At 44.1% G+C, this 13,481-nt stretch overlaps 1 long non-coding RNA gene across 1 annotated transcript in view; it reads right to left on the bottom strand.

The window, feature by feature from the left end:
- The window catches only part of LOC127484430 (uncharacterized), a 104,508-nt gene extending 92,281 nt beyond the window's left edge, over nucleotides 1-12,227 (bottom strand). Inside the window, exon 1 of the long non-coding RNA XR_007911396.3 lies at nucleotides 11,913-12,227. This is a non-coding gene — a long non-coding RNA (uncharacterized LOC127484430). The remainder of the gene's footprint in view (nucleotides 1-11,912) is intronic.
- Nucleotides 12,228-13,481: the final 1,254 nt, after the last annotated feature.

The raw sequence follows: 13,481 nt of genomic DNA, 5'->3' as shown, positions 1-13,481 counted from the left end.
GACTCCAGTGGTATTAAATGATAGGGAGCATTAGTGGAACTGTAAATAACACATATATCTATGAATAATACATATATTTTTGATAAGTTAGATAAAATGGACCAATTCCTCAAAAAAAAAAAAAAACCACACAAATTACCTAAACTCACTCAAAATGTATTAGAGAACTTGAATAGCTCTATTGCTTTTAAGAAAACTGATCTTGTAGTTTTAAAACTTTCTGAAAAGTTTCTCTAGGCCCAGAAGATTTCATTGGAATTTTTTTAACATTTTTCAAAGAAATTATACCAATTCTATAATATCCCTTCCAGAAAGTAGAAGAGAATTTACTTCCTAGCTCAGTGTATGAGAAGTTACCATTACTCTGATTCTAAGGCCAGAGGGCTAGGAGGGGACTTTATAAGTTTGTGGAAAATGAAACTGAAAGATACATTTGTACACAAATTTTTGAAAGCTAAGCATCACGTGGCTTTTAAAAAGTCCATAAAATTCATATTATGAAAAAAACTATGTTTGTGGAAAATGAAACTGAAAGATACATTTGTACACAAATTTTTGAAAGCTAAGCATCACGTGGCTTTTAAAAAGTCCATAAAATTCATATTATGAAAAAAACTATGTGTGGCTTAAAACATTTGCACCAAAATAAATTTATCATTTAATTTGATTTTTCCATGAGCTTTCTGAAGTACTCTTCTGCAGGAGAGAGAGAGAGAAAGAGAGAAAGAGAGAGAGAGAGAAGAAAAGAAAGTATAGATTAATATCTCTCATGAGCATAGATGCAAAAATGTTAAGTTAAAAAATGCAAATTGTACCCAACAGTGTGTAAAAAGAATGCACTCCAATTATAAATTTTATAGAGGTTATCTTGGCTAGAACATAAGACTAGTTCAGTATTCAAAAGTCTGTCAATGTCATCCACCAAAACAGCAGTCTCAAGACAGAAAACCATATACTGTTATCAACTGACAGGGAAAAACCATTAGACACAATTCAACAACTGTCCTTAACACAAACTGTCAGCAAACTAGGAAAAGAACTTCCTAGATCTTATTAGGAGCATTTACAAAAACATCCTACTAATTAATGGACAAGCACTTAATGCTTTTCACAGAAGATGTGGAATTGCCGAGTGAGGTTCTCACCTCTTCTATGCAGTACCATCATTATTTTCCAGCCCATGCAACATAAAATAGCAAATAGTAGAAGTAGGAGCCAGTGTTGTGGCATAGTGGGTAAAGCTGCTGTCCATAGCACCATGAGGGTGCTGGTTGGAGTACCGACTGCTCCACTTCCAATCCAGCACCCTGCTAATGCACCTGGGAGGGCAGCGGAAGATAGCCCAAGTGCTTGGGTCCTTGCCACCTACATGGGAGACCCAGATGAAGCTCCCTACTCCTAGCTTCCTTCTGGCCCAGCCCTGGCCACTGTGGCTATTTGAAGAGTGAACCAGCAGATGAAAGATTCATATTCTTTCTCTCTCTCTCTCCTCTCTCTCTCTCTCTCTTTCAAATAAATAATCAAAAAAAGAGAAAACATGGAAATGTTGCATCTTGCATGGCATAGAGGCATAGCAATGGTAAAATTGAATGCTGGAGGAAATTATTTTGAGTATACGAAAACCATGTAACTATATCAGGCATTATTTTTTTCATATGGAAGAAAAAATTTCCAGCTATTCCCTATTGAAGAGAGTGTTAATAGAAGTTAGGAATAAAAGAGGCAAATCTTTTTCTGATGGTTTTAGAAATCAATCAATGTCCATGTTTAAAAAAAAAATTCTAAAGAGCAAAAGAATTAACAAGTCCCACAAATGAGAAAGTGAATAAAAGATTCCTTTTTTCATCCCTATAAAGTAGGGAAGGAAAGGGTTAATATTTCTTGTTCAGATTGATGGAAAAGGTGCTTACTTGTATCTAGGACCTGATATTTTTATATCTTTCTCTAAATCTTTGAAAATACAAAGCCATGGTAACAGTGGTGTTATGCTTTGCTGTTTAAATAAACTTGAAAGTTCTATTTTTGATAGAAAAAACAATAATTGAGGGCAAAATCATGCTTATCTGTGTTTCTCATTTAAGTACTCTGAGGGGGATGTTCAGCTTTTGGCGCCAAAGCTGTTGAACATAGTGGTTAAGACCTTGTTCTTTCTTTGGTGGAAATACTGGCCCCGATAATGGTTGTGTGACTTCAGACAACTTACCTAACCTCCTGCTGTTTCAGTTTCCAAAACTGCAAAGTGTGGAAGTGATACTAAGCCCTACTTGGCAGGTTGCTGGAGGAACTAAATGGGTAACACTTGGAAGGTGCCTGGAAAGATAGTAGGGACCAAGAAGGCACAGGTGTTCGCCCTCAGCAGCAGCCACCTTTACCTTCCACTGGGTGATGCGTTATCTGAATTGAAGACACAGTTCCCAGCCGGGAGAAGTTAAAAAACCAAAAATCGTACCTTGAAAAGCCATACTTTTATTATGACAGTAAATATGCCATGGGTGATATTTCTTGTTTTTAAAACTGTGCCTGAGCACTCAGTGGGAGGTAGAAGTAGAAATATGCAGAAATTAGGACGAGAATACAGAGTTTGAAGGAAAACAAGCATCAGTTGCTAACTGGACAAAGAATTCTATTTGCCTCATATCCACAGCCTCTTAATTCTGTTACTGTTCTACAGTGAAACACTGATGTGATAATTCAGATCCTAAACTGAACAATTAGGAATTGTGGGATTTCGGGTTTCATTGTTTGTTAGTTTTTTTTTTGGGGGGGTCATCTTCCATGCATTGGCTCTCAATTTCCCTTTTGGGGTCTCCATACTTTCTTTGACAACTTGGAGTAATGGCTCAGCCAGCTACTTTCTAGGTCTGAGAGATAAACACTCATTCTCTGTCATAGGGAAAGCTAGGTGTTCACCAAGCTGGTTCTCTTCTGCTCCTGGGTGCATGGATAAATGACTCCTACAATGAAGGGTTGCCCAGGAGGTGGGCATTGTGGCAGATTGGGTTAAGCCGCTGCTTGGAATGCCATATCCCGTATCAGAATGCCTGGCTGGAGTCTCAACTACTCTGCTTCCGATCCAGCTTCCTGCTAATGCACCTGAGAAGCAACAGATGGTGGCCCAAGTACTTGAGTTCCTGACCCTCATATGGCCTGTTTCTGCCATAGCTGTTGTGGCCATTTGGGGAGTGAACCAGTTGATGGAAGATCTCTCTTTCTCTCTCTCTCTCTCTCTCCCTCCCTCCCTCCCTCCCTATCAAATAATTCAAGAAATCATTAAAAAAAAAAAAAGACTTGTCTTGAGGCTTGGTTTTTGAATGGTGGCACAAGTGAGCAATATAATCTCAAGTTAAAAATTGTTCCATGACATCTCTTTCCTCCCATGCAGAGGTGGCCTCAAGAGCTACTAGACAGAATTCTAGGTCCCCAAAGACTGATGGAGTGGAGCCTTCTTCATGCACCAGCAGCCTTCATTGTACAGTGATGGAGAAATAAATCTTAACTGTACATGGCCATAACTCTTTGTTACAGAGTTACCCTAACCTAACTAAAAGCCACTCCTTTTCTTTTTTTATTTAAGATTTATTTATTTGAGAAGCAGAGTTACAGAAAGAGGGAGGAAGAGGCAGAGAGAGAGGTTTGCCATCTGCTGGATCACTCCCCAATGGTCAGAGCTAGGCCAATCTAAAGCCAAGAGCCAGGAGCTTCTTCCAGGTCTTTCACATGGGTGCAGGGCCCCAAGGACTTGGACCATCTTCTGTTGCTTTCCCAGGCCATTAGCAGGGAGCTGAATCAGAATTGGATCAGTTAAGACTCCAACCGGCACCCGTATGGGATGCTGGCGCTGCAGATAGAGGCTTAACCTACTACTACCTCACAGTGCCAGCTGGTCCCATTAAAAGCCATTGTTATTTTCTGTCATCCTAGGTCCTTTCTCTTTGGTACTACAGAGTGCAATTTCCTGTTAACAATAGTAGGAACCCAAGATTATGCTTTGGGGGCAGATGCATGGCAGTTGGGGGTAAATAAAACTTTCTCCCTTACCAGCCCAGCCTCTGGGAGCGCCACATGACTATTTTGGGCCAGGGACGTAACTAAAACATAGTTTTTCCTTGCCACTGTTGCCTAGCCATTCTTTCCCCCTTAAGAGATGGCACCCCTGGGAGAAAGCAATTCAAGGCTATTTCAAAGCCCTCAGGCTCATGTGCCATCTTGTGCAATCTACTATTAATAGTGTAATAACAAGGATGCAAAGATATAACAAGCAACAGTTAAGTGATTAGAAAGACATAAGGGTATATCAAACAGTTGGAAGAAAATGGAATTAAAGTTTATTTTGTCACAAAAATATTTGAAATCCATACATAGGAGGGATATTCAAGACATTTATGGAAATGCATATTATGACACAACTATGTATAGATTTCCATGATTTGCACCAAATAACTTACCCTTTAATTCCATTTTCTATGAACCTTTTAAAAGTACCTTTGTCTACCCCAGATAAAGGACTTTAAATTGATACCCTGTAGCTGGATGCAATTTGTTCCTGAATCTTTTCACTGGGAGATTTGAAGAAAATTCTATTCTAGACACTGGAGTAAGTACAATGAATTACATATTCTAGTTTCTTCTTAGGAGTCAGTGTGCAGACTGGGACAAAACAAGAAAACTACATTGCAGAAGACAGAAAATAATTATAAAACATGTTACTTATGGTATGGAGTTCTGAGAACCATTAAAGCAGTCACGAACAGAAGCAATTTATACAGAGACTTTTCTCTGGGTATCTAAGAGATGGATAAACAGTAGCTTAAATAGTTAAAGGGAGAACAAGCCCTTAAAGGAAAATACTGGACAACGAGATTTTTCAATGTCCCTTTAAGATATTTTGACTGGGGTGCCTCAGAAATGCAGTAATTGGCACGTCACAGGCTTTCTCTTATTCATCCACGGGGTAAAAATGGAAATGAATCATAGATTAGATTTATAACCACTGAATTTATTGAGCAAGACCCAAGTTCGTGTTCTAAGTTAAGGTCCCTCCTCACCTAAATAAGAGTGAAATTAAAATAAGCTTGAACTGGAGCTTTAAGCTGGGAGTGTATTGGTGTTAGTTAAAAGTTTTCTGGCTCTGCACACAGCCAGGCTGGCTTTGTATTAGACCACAGTCAAGATGGCTAAGTAATGATACCGCAGAATCGGCCCACATTGCCGATTCCTTTCCATGATGTTATCTTCAACGTAATTCCTGATGGATGATGAATACAGACTAGCTTAATAGAAATAGAGACTCTTTATTGAGCTCTTAGTATTGATACAGGATTCTTCCCCAGATTTCCTTGAAAATAACAATGTATTAAATTATGCTTAGTAAATAGACAGCTCCCCGGCTGAATCTCACAACCATCGCAATTCCAGCAGGCACATTTAGGAAGGTTGGGGATCGCTGTGCAGACTCTCTATGTACTAAGCCCTTTATGTCCATGATCATGTTTGATTCCCACAGATTTTTGGTGGCACATTCTATTCTTAATCCTACCATATAAGAAAAGCATGGAGGCAGGAGGAGCTAAGTGAACTTGCTTATGCTGCTGGCTTTAGGTAGAGTTATCACTATGCACATTCACCTGACTTTTCAATCTCCTACTCTAGGCTTTAACAGGCTCCCAGAGAACTAAAAGAGAAATCCCCAGCGTCTTGGTGTTCCTACATAGGGCAGGGACCATTCCGGTTCAGCCCCTTAGCCCATACTTCCTCTTTTCTGAAGGATTCACCCATGCCTCTCCTTTCCTTTCCAGCATCTCAACATTCTCCCTTTCTCTCTCGACACTTTCCTCTGCATCTTGAGTCATGGGGCCAAGATTTCAAAGAGTTTGCACTTTGGAAGGAGTAAGAGAAATCGCAATTGGAGGCAGTGAATAGGCGCAAAGGCAAAAAGCACCGTGGAACTTTGAAACTCAGATGTGTGTACGTTGCTTTGGAGTATTGGAGATGGTGCGATATGGGCCAGTTAATTCACTTGCACAGATTCTGGGATGTCAGTGGCTTTTCCACTGCCAGAGGTGGGGTGAGATCATCAAAAGCATATTTTGCTTCTTTTCTCTACTTTGCAAATTGGGTGTCTGTAACGTAGACCAAGTAGGGGCAAATAAATCTTAGCCCTAGTGATGGTTTAGCATTCGAAGTCATCTGTTTCAAAATAGGAAAGAATTACAAACAGCTGGTAGTGATTTTCAAGTCTTGACCCCTAGGGAAAGGGGTGAGAAATCACCAGAAAGTGTGTTTCTTGCCTAGGGTACCAGGCTGTGTTTCCCTCACAGGGTGACTTGGGTATTATGAGACTTTTTGCTTTTAAATTTAATTTTGTTAGCAGCCACAAGCCACATTGTTCCGGTATTTTGAATACAGCATTTATAAGTTGAAAACAGGAGAAGGGTACAGAATGTGCAAAATTTTCTAGATCATTGTTCCATGACCATAAGAAAAATGCTTTTTTGAAAAGGAAAAAAAATCTACCCTCTTCAAGGTGGCAGCAGTGAGAGTCCTATTCTCTGTTCATCTTACAGTGCAGGTACAAATGAAGCTGTAGAGGTCCCTCGTCTGTCTTCTTCATCTCTGATGTGACACGAGGCAACCCAATCATCCCTCTCACTTCTCATTTAGATACCTGTAGCTGAGTAGGCACCCGTGCACCATGGCCACCTGTTATATGGGCTGAACGGTGTCTCCCGCCCCCCAAAAGGGCAGTTCGAAGTCCCAAGCCCCCATACGTGTGAACGTGACCTTATTTGGAAATAGGGTCTTCAGAGATTTAATCAAGCTCAGATGAGGTCGCCAGAGTAGGCCATGATCCAGGAAGAAGAGAGCCATGGGAAGACCCAGCACACAGGGAGAACGGCATGTGGAGATGGGGGCAGAGATTGGCGTGACGTGTGTGCAAGCCAAGGAACGCCAAGGGTGGCTGCTTCCCCGGAAGTTGGAGAGAAGCACGGTCAGATGCCCTCTCGGCAAGAACCAAGCTCCGATACTCTGATTTGGGACTTCTGGCTTCCAGACTGTGAAGGGAATAAATTTCTGTTGTTTGAAGCCACCCAGTTTGTGGTACTTCACGACAGCAGCCCTAAGAAACGAATCCACCAGCTTTAGGAAAACTGTTCACCAACGAACTCTGTGCAATATTACACATAAAATTTAACAAAAACACTTAATCTGACAACTGTTATAAATACGAAAAATATTGCCCCGTGAAAGATAGTAGATGTTTTCAAGGTGGGGAGCGAGGCTACCCTGATGAAGAAAGAGAAAGATTTATCACAGAGGGTTTGGGTTCCTCGTCAGAAGGCTATGAGACACGGGCTTGTCCCAGAGTTGGTCAACTGTGACCTACAGGCCACGGGCATTCTGCCTTCTGTCCCTGTGCAGCCCCTGAGCTGAGAGCAGCCTTGGCATCTCTATAGGGTTCTCAAACATGGGCCCATCTCTCTTTTATTTCCTCCCAGAGGAGGTCTCTAGAGTTGAGGGCGCTTACAAAGCCACTGGATGGAGATTCTACTTCCCCAAAACACTCTGGGGGGTAACTTCCCAATGCCTAACTCGCATTTTGCTGTGATATGGGAAATAAAACTGATTTGGATTCAATTCATTATGTGCACATGAGAGCTCAGTAGTATAATAGTTACCCTACTATGCTTTTTCAATGTTTATTTATTTATTTCTTTGAAAGGCGGAGTGACATAGAGAGAAAGTGAGGGAGATCTTATACCCACCAGTTCACTCTCCAAATGGCCGCAATGGCTGGGACTAGGCCAGGTAAACTTAGGAGTCAGGATCTCCATCTGGGTCTCTCACATGTCTGGCTGGGACTCAAATACTTGGGCCATCACCTGTTGCTTCTGGGGCACATTAGCAGGGAGCTGGACTGGGAGTGGAGTAGCTGAGTCTTGAACCAGTGCCCGCACAGGATGCAGGTTTCCCAAGTAGTGCTTTAACCCACTATGCCAAAGTGCCTATCCTTTCTTTTTCTTCATATTACTCTATCCTAATAGATATTCTTGATTCTCTTAGCCTAATCCCACCTCTAACCCCGACTCTAATAAAATGAGAAGGAATGAAAAGGGGACCGCATGGCGACCTGTTAAGCTCAAAATATTTACTATGTTGTCCTTTACAGAGAAAGTTTGCCAACCCTCAGCCTAGTCCAGAGCTTTATAGCATTATTATTATTTTTATGTGTGGAACACTGAGTTTTATCATAGACAGAGACACAAAGCTGCTCTTCTGAATGAAGCAGGGTCCACAGCCTTGAATTTTCCCACGCAACCAACTTGGTAGGTCCTGACCTGATTGAAACCCTGAGTTCCACGGAGTAATCACTACAGTGATATTGACAACAACCAGCCAAGTACTTCCAGTATTTCCCACTGGTGCTGAACACATCCTATTCACTTTTTTTTTTTTTGACAGGCAGAGTGGACAGTGAGAGAGAGAGAGAGACAGAGAGAGAAAGGTCTTCCTTTTGCCGTTGGTTCACCCTCCAATGGCTGCTGCGGCCAGCGTGCTGCGGCCAGCGCACCGCACTGATCCGAAGCCAGGAGCCAGGTACTTCTCCTGGTCTCCCATGGGGTGCAGGGCCCAAGCACTTGGGCCATCCTCCACTGCACTCCCTGGCCACAGCAGAGAGCTGGCCTGGAAGAGGGGCAACTGGGACAGAATCCGGCGCCCTGACCGGGACTAGAACCCGGTGTGCCGGCGCCACTAGGCGGAGGATTAGCCTATTGAGCCACGGCGCCAGCCCCTTATACACTTTTGAACTCAAAGTAATCAAAGGAAGGCTGTGCTGTGATCACTCCCATCTTTATATGCAGGAGAACTGGAACTTAGGAAATTAAATAAGCTGATCTACATCTGGTAAATGACAGACACAGAATCAATACTGATGTCCCTCTGGTTCTCACACCCCTAGCTATGCCACATGACTGTATCCAAATGAAGCCATTTTTATCCAGTCCCACCTCCTCCCCGAGGATGCTAAGGCCCAGGGAAGTGGAGGGATATGTTTAGGGACACAAACTGGTTGGCCGTTGACTGAGTGTGGAGTTCAGGTCTCACAACTTCTGATGTGATTCCCTGTCCACTGTCCCATTGAGATTGTTCATTCTGGCTGAGAATGGGTTGAGAAGGACTGGTTCTGAGACAGAACAGCTGGGCAGGTGCCATGGAGAGAGAAGGTCTCCACATTCTCATTCTCATTGGTCATCTGATGACATGAGACCTCTGAAACCTGGAGGGGGGCAGCTTTGTAACACCTGTGACGCCGGCATCCCCCATTGGAACACTGGTTCGAGTCCCGGCTGCTCTGCTTCTGATCCAGTTCCCTGCTAATGCCCCTGGGAAAGCAGTAAAAGATGGGTCAAACCCTTAGGCCCCTGCCACATATGTGGGAGACCTGGATGGTGTTCCAGGTCCCTAGCTTTGGCCTGGCCCAGCCCTGGCTGTTGAGGCTATTTGGGGAGTGAACCAGCAGGTAGAAAACTCTCTCTCCATCTCTCTTTGTAATTCTGCCTTTCAGATCAATCAGTCAATCAATCAATCTTAAAAAAACCCACAAATCTGGGGACCCGTGGACCATTGTCTGTCCATCAGTTTCCCCTGCTGTCCACACGCAGAAGTGGTACCTCTTCTGCAGGTGCCTATGGGCCTCAACTAGAGGAGAGATCTGACATATATCCAGTTCTCTGGCTCCAGATCACCATCAGTGGTCACTAGGCATGTTCCTCACACACACACTTGGCTCACCTGTGTCTAACTTACCTCCTCTGCCTTCCTCTGTCTCCTTGTCCCCCGCATCAGAAGCGTGATTCTGTCTTCCAATCCAGACAATAGCTCCCCACCAGGAATCTACACTTCTATGCTAGACTCCAGGACTCCCTTGATTCCTGTAAGCTGATTCCTTTTAACCAGTCTTCAGAATAATTCCACTCAGATTTTATCCAGAGGTTTGCATTGTCTCTTTCTTCCTTTTTTTTCAAGGTTTACTTATTTATTTGAAAGGCAGAGTTACAGAGAGTGAGAGGCAGAGGCACAGACAGAGATTTCCCATCTGCTGGTTCACTCCCCAGATGACAGCAATGGCCAGGGCAAAGCCAGGCTGAAGCCAGGATCCAGGAACTTTATCCAGGTCTCCCAAGTGGTTGCAGGGGGTCCAAGTACGTGGGCCACCTTCTGCTGCTTTTCCGCGCATATTAGCAGGGAGCTGGATCAAAACTTGAACTAGCACCCACCTGGGTTGCCAGTGCTACAGGAAACAGATTAACCCACTATGCCACAGAGCTACCTCCAAGGATTGCATTTCTGAGAAACTCATCCAAGACTGATGGCCTGGAACCAGTAGCCTCATCTTTCCCTGTGAAATGCTAGGTGTGATGTGTCAATCTTCTCTGCCTGCCTCAGACCACATCATCACAATCATGGCACCAACAGCTTTAAGGGAAGAAGTCTGTAGTAGTGATAATAAGAACAATGTATTTAAGCCATTGAGTACTTTCAATAATATGACATTGTAAAGTAGATACTATTGTAAACCCCATTTTAGAGAGGGGAAAACTGAGGCATACAAAGCTTCACTAATGGGTCCCTGGGCACAGCCAGGAAACATGGAGCCAGTGCTTAAACTTTTGCATAAAGATAGTAGTCATCTTTGTTGGCCTCCTGTTGTATGTTGGGACTGCTTCTTGCAGCCTAATGCCTATGGTGAGAAACTTGTGAGATATTTGCCCATATGTTTTCTCTGGTATTTCCTGTGTTTTCTCCCGGTTAGGCAACCAGGCCTTCTGCAAATCTTCAGGGCAGGGAAAACCAGGCAAAAGGAAGATAACAGAGGAGTCATATTTTCAGCTTTTGAGGACCAAGTCTCAGGTTCTGGTCATAAACCAAAGATTTGAAAGATAAGATGAAAAGCTGGGAAACTTTTTCTCTAGACCAGACAAGACGCTTCAAGTCTGAGAAGGAGGCGAGCCAGCGAAGCCAGGAAACCTGACAAGGATGGCGCAGGCCCAGGAAGGTGTCCTGGGCACTTGCCACCCACCCCTGCAGCCCGGCAGCCCCCGCCCCCCACCCCCAAAAAAAGGGGCAGCGATAGAACATCCCAGCAGGATCGAAGGTGGAGAATCGGCCGGGTCCTGTGCTATCCCCTGGGTTTAGATGAGGACGTCCTGACTTGACTGAGATTACATCTCTGTGATTAAGCCAAATCGGGACTACAAATAGAAATTAAGTAGAGTTATAGAAAAATAAGGCAAGCTGCACTTCCTACACAGCTGAGTGCAGGACTTGCGTGCAGCCACACGTCTCCTATCTCTACTCCGCACAAGGGACCCCCAAGAACTCGTGTAGTCACTCCAGAGTATAGCAGGGACACAGCTGCTAAGGAGAGGAAAAAGTACATCGGGACTCAAGCGGAAAACAAAGAGCAGAAGTCAAAGAGAAACCAAGGGGCAAGAAACAGGTAAGAATCCACAATGGAGAGCCCTGAGTCGTAATCACCGCCGTAATGGAAATTTCTTTCTTTATCTTCCAATAAAAGTGATCATTTTAAAGATCACTTATTTATTTGAGCAGTAGAGAGAGAGAGAGAGAGAGAGAGGTGCAGAGACAGAGTTCCCATCCCCTCGTTTATTCCCCCAGTGCCCACAATGGCCAGAGTTGGGCCAAGGTCAAAGCCAGGAGCCAGAGACTCCATCCAGGTCTCCCACAGGGGTGGCAGGGAGCCGACGACCTGAGTCAACACCTACGACCTCCCAGGCAGTTAGCATCAAACCCCAGCACGCAGATGTGGGACATGGGCGTTCTACCCAGCACCATCACTGCTAGGCCGAACACCTGCCCCCAAAGGGAGCATTTGGTCAGGAGGTACTCACATATTCGCCTGGGACACAGTCACTTCCTTGCTGTCTTTTCCCCAAAGCTGGAGCTGGAGCCTGGACATTGAGCTAACATCGCCAGCCTCCACGAAGGAGTTACTTCCACTATGTCGTCGCTGCAACAGCGTTGCGTGTGAATCAGAGTTTCTATCATGGAAATTATGCTTTGTGACAAATATGTTATGAATGACGGCTCATAAAGCCATGCCCGTATGTGTGTGATCACCACATTCAATTATTTTAACCTGCTGTGAACTCGCTTGTGATAAATCATGGGAAAACCAAGGAGAACTATCTTTAGTCACTGCTCTGTTTCAGTCGCTCAAGTCACTCACGGCTCTAAAAATACAATTTATATCATCGGATTCCTGGAATTCTTTCAGTGCTTACATTCTGATTTAAGTGGCATTAAAGCCAGGGTGATTAAGCTGAGAAGTCCAAGGCTACCGACCATTGGCCCCCTGGGTATTAACTGTCTATCAGATGGAGTATGTTGTTTATCAGACTCACAGCAAGAGTGAAGTTAGAACGTGGCCCGTGGGTTAGGAAAAGGCTTGGGATGCTAAGTCTGGAAAAGAATCTGCCGATGACGGTGTGGATGACATTTTCCGTGGGACTAAGCTATAGTAAGCAGATCATTTAATATTCAATTTAGCAGATTTTTTGAAAGTGATGGGAGGTACTACTCACATTTATACCAGAGCTCAGGCATATGCTAGGACTGTTTTGTTCGAACAGGCAAGGATTTCAATCATGGACTGACTATGGAGAATGAGGTTGAGTTTCGTTTCAAGTTCAAGTGCTGCTTGTTGACCTTCGGATGCTTTCTCCTGTGGACCTGACGGTCTCCTTTGCATTCCTGGGGGATGTTTGAGTTTCTGCTGCTAATGCGAGTCACTGCACATCTATCTGTATTCATGGAAAGGAAGGTGCAGGCTAGGGTGGAATGTGTTGCTTTTATAAGTGGAGGCCTAGGAGATGTGGAACATGTCCGTATAGGGTTTCAGAGTACAGATGAGAAACCACCTCGCTGGAAGAAAGAACCACTGTACTGTGAATGAATTACTGTGGGCAGTGAATTCTCTAGGCTCCACTTCCTCCTCCAGATCCACCAGGCATTAGGATCAGGTCTATAGTCTCCACCTAGGCAGTGTATGAGGATCAGCTGGGGAGCACACCACTCTGAGAGATTTTAATTCATTGTGCGGGGATGGGGCTCCCCAGGTGACCCTGATGAGCAGGCTAGGCTGAGAACCATGAGCCTGGAGCGCTTCTGAAGTCTTCAACTTTCTTCTAGCAGCCCCTGGGATGATCTGCGCTTTTGGAGAAAATGCGGAGAAAGCACGGGAGTAATCCATTGCCCCTGGCATTGACCTGTTATGATTGGAATTGTTGTGATGCAGTGTTTCCTAGGGCGCTTGTGGAAGTTTTCTGCTTCTGTCACATGGCAGGGGACAAACCAGTAGTAAAATACATTCCATATTAGGAGCACAGAGTCGATGGCGGGGGTAAGGAAAGAGATTCAGTAGCTCTGATGGTCTCAACACTATGAAGGTAGCACGCTCT

The sequence above is a fragment of the Oryctolagus cuniculus genome, chromosome 17 (assembly GCF_051225735.1).
Source record: "Oryctolagus cuniculus isolate XC-2025 breed Fujian yellow rabbit chromosome 17, ASM5122573v1, whole genome shotgun sequence".
Classification (NCBI taxonomy): Eukaryota; Metazoa; Chordata; class Mammalia; order Lagomorpha; family Leporidae; genus Oryctolagus; species Oryctolagus cuniculus.
This window is presented reverse-complemented; position numbering and strand designations above follow the sequence as displayed.